At 37.6% G+C, this 7,259-nt stretch overlaps 2 long non-coding RNA genes across 3 annotated transcripts; one reads left to right on the forward strand and one right to left on the reverse strand.

Moving 5' to 3' along the window:
• Nucleotides 1-3,994: 3,994 nt before the first annotated feature.
• Nucleotides 3,995-5,512, forward strand: LOC135777783 (uncharacterized). Its single transcript, XR_010544333.2, has 3 exons — nt 3,995-4,501; nt 4,928-5,064; nt 5,383-5,512. It is a non-coding gene; the product is annotated as an uncharacterized lncRNA (long non-coding RNA).
• A 158-nt stretch (nt 5,513-5,670) lies between these two features.
• LOC135777782 (uncharacterized) lies at nt 5,671-6,981 on the reverse strand. 2 transcript variants are annotated; one of them, XR_010544332.2, is made up of 4 exons: nt 6,730-6,981; nt 6,093-6,186; nt 5,863-5,994; nt 5,671-5,779 (listed from the first exon to the last, which is right to left on the reverse strand). It is a non-coding gene; the product is annotated as an uncharacterized lncRNA (long non-coding RNA). The 2 variants fall into 2 exon arrangements; XR_010544331.2 differs by having other exon boundaries at nt 5,863-6,018.
• Nucleotides 6,982-7,259: the final 278 nt, after the last annotated feature.

A 7,259-nucleotide genomic window follows, 5' to 3' on the forward strand; every position in this document is an offset into this window, starting at 1 on the left:
GGATCAGCAAGGCGGAAAATTAGTGCCAAAAGTCACGTGACAGGTTTTCGTACTTGTAGAATTTCGTTTGGTACTTGTGGAATTTGGTTTCGTACTTGTAGAATTTTGTTTTGTACTTGTAGGATTTTTTTTAATACTTGAAGGATTCTTTTGTAATTGAAAGATTTTAGTTTGTACTTGGAGGATTTTTTTTCGTACTTGAAAGATTTTTAGTTTGTATTTAGAGGATATTTTTGTCATAAAAGAAATACTTTTCTTTGTATATGTAAAACATACTGCATTTGTTTGATAGGTACGTTTCTTATTTGCGGAACAAAATGCATTAGTTTGTGAATGATGTTTTGTATTTGCAAACCACACTGAGTTTGTTTGTGAATCGTTGGGTGCGAGTAAAACACGTTTTGTGTGTGTGTGAAGTTTTGGCAGTATTTTCACCCCATAGTTACGTTCCAACAGCTTTCAAACTAGCAGTTATTAGACCGCTCATTAAAAAACCAAACCTTTACCAGGGAGATCTTAATAACTTTAGACCAATCTCAAATCTACCTTTTCTTTCTAAAATATTAGAAAAAGTAGTGGCAAGCCAGCTACGCACATTCATAGCGAATAATAATACATATGAAAAGTTCCAATCAGGATTCAGGCCCCACCATAGCACAGAGACAGCGCTGCTTGGAGTTACAAATGACCTCCTATTAACCTCCGATCGTGGTGAAATCTCAATCCTTATATTACTAGACCTTAGTGCAGCCTTTGACACAATAGATCACAGAATCCTACTCAATAGACTAGAAAACTATGTTGGCATCAGTGGTCAGGCGTTAGCCTGGTTTAGATCGTATCTAACCAATCGATATCACTTTGTTATGTAAATGAGGAAGAATCCTATCACTCCCCCGTTAAATACGGTGTACCTCAGGGATCAGTTCTAGGCCCTATCCTATTCTCGTTTTATATGTTACCTCTAGGAGACATTATCAGGAAACATAACATAAGTTTTCACTGCTATGCTATTCACATCCTAGCGAAACCCACCAGTTTGCTAAGCTAACAGACTGCATTAGTGATATTAGAGACTGGATGGCGCATAACTTTCTTATGCTAAACTCCAATAAGACAGAGATTCTTATTATTGAACCAAATCGCTCCAAACATAATATGTCAGATTACAAGTTGCCCATAGATGGCTGCACGGTGGTGCCATCTTCCACGGTTAAGAATTTAGGCGTAATGTTTGACAGCAATCTATCTTTCGATAGTCATATCTCCAACGTCTGCCGCACAGCATTCTTCCATCTTAGAAATATCTCAAAAATACGCCATATGCTGTCTGCATCAGATGCAGAAAAGCTTATCCTTGCTTTTATGACCTCTAGAATAGACTATTGTAACTCGTTACTCGGGGGATGCAATGCAAATCAGGTAAACAAGCTACAGCTGGTTCAAAACGCCGCCGCAAGAGTGCTTACTCGTTCTAAAAAGTATGATCACATTAGTCCAATTCTGGCATCTTTACACTGGCTACCAGTTAAATATCGCATACAATTTAAAATATTACTAATCACCTACAAAGCCTTAAATGGCCTAGCGCCCTCATATATTAAAGAACTACTATCAGAATACAATCCACCACGTAAACTGCGATCACAAAATTCTGGTTACTTAATTATCCCTAGAATATCAAAAGTGTCTAAAGGTGGTAGATCCTTTTCCTACTTAGCCCCTAAGCTCTGGAATGACTTACCAAAAAATGTTCGAGCATCAGACACAGTCGAGCAATTTAAATCTAAACTTAAGACATTCTTCTTTAACAAAGCATTCACATAGAATGTCCAATAAATGTACTTTTTCCCGCAGTAGTTATTTTGTCTAGAACAAAGCACTCACATACCTCATATGGGTAATTTACTCTTGCCGCAATAGTTAGCCTGTCTGGAACCGAGCTGAAATAAACCACTATAATGTATGACACTTGCATTACATGCGATCGGCCCCTACGCTAATAGAATTCTGTTTTTGTCTCCCTGTCTCGTCCTCGACCCTGAGGACATTGAGACAAACAGACCCAGTTCCTGTTGCTGTGAAGGTCATCGCACCACTGATCTGTCCTTCAACGTGATGCCCACCCGATGCGCGACCAACGACCACCGGCTGAACCAGTTTAATCCGCTTACCCGCTTCCTATCCCTACCGTGTCTATATATATATATATATATATATATATATATATATATATATATATATATATATATATATAAATATTAATCTCTCCCTAGGGTTTTTTGTCCTTCTAGGAGTTTTTCCCACCGGGTTTTCTCCTAGGGGGGTTTTTTAGTCCCAGGGAGAGTCAGCCAACTTTGGCTTAACTTAGCACTTTACTGTATACGTGACATTATTAATACGCTCGCTTACACGGTTTATCCATAGCCGCTTTATTCTACTTCTTATACTATGTATTGATTTTCAGTGTTCTCCTCTACATCTACTCATGTAAAGCTGCTTTGCAACAATTGACAATTGTGAAAAGCGCTATATAAATAAAATTGAATTGAATAAAGCCAATAAAAGAAATGAAAACCAATGCAATACGATGAATGTCCAAAAAGATGACACTTTATAATTTAACAAGAGTTTACAGTTTGACAAAAGCATGTTTTGTTTTATTGCGAGTGCACAGATATACTGTAAGCAAACACTTGCAGTTTGAATGATGTTCTGTATGAACAAAATGACGGCATATATATTGTTTTTATGTTTCCACTGCACTTCGATCGCGCCCGCGCCTCTCTCTCTTACAGACACACACACGCACGCACACACACATACACACACGCAAACACACACACAAACGTGCGCGCGCTCATGACATCACACTATCGCATTTTTACGAGTTTTATTATTCATGCACCGAACCGTGACGCATGTACGGATTCGGTAAAAATATTCGAATACACATGTACCATTCCACCTCATACACAGCTATGTTAATAGCTAGCCCAAGGCAAGCTGATAATAAATGCAATTCGCCAAGATAGTGATAAAGGCAGCCTTTTATAATGGGTCCTGTTACTACTGGCACTTACCAGGTGTGAAGTTAACTCTGTCTCTGTCTGAGTCTGTCCCTCATCCTGACCAGGCTGTGGATGCTCAGACTCAGGCTGGTCATCTACAGTGTCAGTTTCAGTCTGGCTAAGCGATGTAGTGCTGCTGCTGGCAGTTGAACTGCAACCGAAAAGCTCTGTGAGCTTTTTGCACTTTACTGCATCAGTCTCGAGAGACTTGGCTCTCTTTTCTTTAATTTTTTCCCATCCACCTTTCTCCTTGCGTTTTTTGCTAGCCATTCTGCTGGCGATTGATTTGACTCCGGGAATCCGGGGACCAATCACAAACTAGCTAGTAGGCCGACTGTTTTTTTTAACACGTAGCAGCATATAATTGATCGTATTAGTGCCCCTGCTGTTGGCTGTTCATATTACGTTATTAGATTTTTTTTTTTTGCCGACGGCCGGGCAATGGCCCTGGATTGGACGGCCGTTCTGGAATTTTCCAGAACGCACAGATTGCCAATCTGTCCCTGTACACAATTAAGACTCTAATACAGGACATGCTGTCATCTACATACGCCCCATGCAAAAAGACATAGATCTCTCCAGTTCTCTAAGATTTATTTATTTATTTATTTTATACAGTAAATTACTTACCGTAACCTTTATTTACCTGAACTGCCGAAGGTAACAGGCTTTTATTTGAAGCAGGCTTTTATTAGAGACAGGCCTTTATTTCAAATTTAATCTGTTTGATAAATAATTGTTTTAAATTAACCGTTAATTTAAAAGCAATAGTGTTCTAGTGTATAGAGATCATAACTGTATATTTTTTTCAAGGTTGTTGAAAAGTCCGTCACTAGCATTAAATGAGACCCATCCAATGTATCTCAGTCCCTACAGAAAAACGCATTTATGCGATCGCATGATTTAAAGGGCACCAATTATGCTAATAAATTGGCACGTTAGCACGTTATTGCAATATCCCATAGTACATACATGTTATTAAAACTTGAACTAATGCATTGTGAGTCTTATAAATTGCTTACATACCTCACCGATTTCCCACTGTCTGGAAAACGCTCGGTTTAGTTCCTGTCTCCGCCTCCCAAAATGTCTAGTGTAATCGGATTGGTCAGATGACTACTCAACTGTTATTGGTCAGCTGGGTTCGGCGTGTGTTTGAAAGGTTACGCCCCTGACTACGCGTGGGTTGACACAGATTCTGACTGAGAGTCACAGCCTCAGAGGCAACGTAAACAAGCGTTATATTTCTCTATAAACGATGGTGTCTGTACTGCCTTACCACTTCGAGCTCGATCCAGAGAGTTCAGAAGGCCGTTACGATATAAACGATCTCCGTCAATGAATGCGATTGGATTTAACTTTTTTAGGTGTCCTTAGCTCTGCCAGAATGCTAAACGAAGACGAAAATGTGTTGCAAAGACATCCAAAAGGTAATTATAACGTACTACATTACTATATGGAAACACCAAATGTAGCACATAGAAAGTATTTGTTGAAATGATTATAAAACGATTTCACTTGGTAATTTCTACATTATTTTACTGTAGTAAAATTTATTATAAAAGACTGCTTACATACTGTATTACTGTGCAAACTATATGGAAACACCAAATGTAGCACATATAAAGTATTTGTTGAAATGATTATAAAACGATTTCACTTGGTAATTTCTACATTATTTTACTATAGTAAACTTAATTATAAAATACTGCTTACATACTATTTTACTGTGCAAACTATATGGAAACACCAAATGTAGCACAAAGAAAGTATTAATTGAAATGAATGTTAGTTCTACATTATTTTACTATGGTAAACTTTATTATGAAAGATTGTGCTATGTTTTTACTTATTAGGTTTTAAGGAGAATGCAACATGTTCCAGGGCCTCTTACCTGCGTGATTCATCATCCAGGTTTTGCACAAATTGTCTAAATCCCTACACACAGAACATTTATTGTACCGACTATAAGCCTTTGAGGTGCAGGACTAGAGTAAGTTTTATTACATTTTTAAACCAATAACACTAAAGTATTATTATAGTAACAAAGTACCCAAAAGAACAAAAGATGTAACTTTAAAGAAAATATAGTAGTCAGTCAAAAGTTTATTTATTACAAATATATATTTAAATGTTAAACAATATACAAATAAACATACTTTAGTAACCATATTGTGCTCTTCTTTCAAAAATTGTTCAATTCACTTCTTACAGCTATCTATTCAGATAAATGGCATATCAAAGCTTTGTCAGCTGATGCTATCTAAGATTACACTTTAGGGTTATCATCCTGTCGTGTGTTGTTCTCCAGATATGCTTGGAGCTTCCTGATCGGAATGTTGGCTTCCGACGACCCCTGCACTGAAGATGGCATGCAATCACGTCCTCCTTTGAAGGTCTCTCAAACTGTGATGCCGGGTCCATTGGAATCGGGGTTTCCTTCAGCTTATCTTCAAATACCTCAGCAAACACAAGCCTGATCACATCATCCACATAACTGTACAAATATTGCAGTCAATAAATCTTTTGTTTTGATCATTTATTTCCCTGCTTCATACATTAAGTTTTTAATTATGAATGTATTTGAAATAAAACATTACTGCTTATGGTATGTCATTTGTGTGTTTTGGGAACATAGCCTTGTACTTTCCCTCTCTTGCTTTTGTTACGGCTTGGTGACATTGTAATGGATGGCTGCAAGGTACAACCTTTAATAATATAAACAAGGAATACATTTATTGTAAAAGTAAATACTACTTTATTTAACACAGTTACTAAAATACTTAAATACCTGCACAGCATTCCAATAAATGGGAAAGTCAAATTTTTTGCTGCAAATCTGAAATCTCAGGGTACGGACGGCAAAGGCATCCACTGATGATGGTGATGGAAACATTGTGAAACGATGCTACTGCGTGGGTTCCTATGATTATGCAGAGAAAAAAAACTTTGTCATCATCAGTTATACATTTAAGACTGGTAGTGGTTTCATTAGCTAAATACATCATTTGTGTTACACACCTTTGCTCCTCATATGCCAGTCTGACTCCTTGTACTGTGTGTTATGATGTTGCATGTTTGCATACAGTGTAGAAGGATGTGTCCAGCTGCGAATCTAAGATATAGACAAATAAAACAAACATGTATTCAGTCAAAAAGACATATTATAACAATAGAGTACCATGACTATAAATCGTTAGACTATTAAAACGTTAATGTATTACATATTACATGGCCCAACATTAGCAACACACATTACGTGTTTACTTCGTTTCAAAATCTAAGAAAGCTTCAAGTAAATACAACAGTAAAATACATATAACTTTAAACAAATCATCTGTACTTAGAGTTTCTTGAGTTTGATCATGAGAACAAATTTTACCGGTAACAGTTTAGCTGGTAACTTAGCAAGTTTGTAAACATGTCTTAACCAACATCGATAAAAAAACGATAGTCTGCATAATTCAACATACACGTGTGTAAATATGGTACGTTGTTTATGAAATACAGTATTACAACACAAGACAATTAGCTTGCAAGCTTAGCTCTAGCTCTACACATAGATATATATCTGAGCTCTACACGCACATTATGTTAATCTCCGGTTACCGGTTACGTAATGTACAGTAAAAGGCAAATAATAAACGTGAATACTTACAGCCTGTGATCCAGAAGTGCACAGTAACGTTAATCCAACTTTCAGGAGGAGACGTCCAGCTTCGGTTCATGAGAAGCAGTTATTGTGAAAACTCCGTGAACATCTTCTGACTGGATTTTTCCGGAACCGTATTAAACATGATGTCCTCTGTGGAAGTCCATAAAGTGCTATTTTTCCCTCGCATCTAAAGAGACAGCGTCTACTCGAGAGATTTAATCGCTTAAACGATGAAACAAGAGTTTGCAAACAGAGTCAAAGCAGGGCTCACAACCTCCGCCATTTTAGCTCTCTTCTGACTCGGCGCTCCCCACCCTCGTCTTTGAGGGCGTACCCAAGCAAAGCAGAGAGGGCTGAACTATGATAATGTTGGTCTTATCTACGTCACTAATCCCAGGAAGTAAACTGTTGCCTACAATCCGAGTGTTTTTTGTAGTCCTCGAACGTTAGAGACGATAACTCGCGTCATCGTTTTCTTTGAGGTGTGTACTTTTTGAATATCGTTAGCATGTACTAATACACACTTACACACA

This window comes from Paramisgurnus dabryanus, chromosome 22 (assembly GCF_030506205.2).
Source record: "Paramisgurnus dabryanus chromosome 22, PD_genome_1.1, whole genome shotgun sequence".
NCBI classification, from domain to species: Eukaryota; Metazoa; Chordata; class Actinopteri; order Cypriniformes; family Cobitidae; genus Paramisgurnus; species Paramisgurnus dabryanus.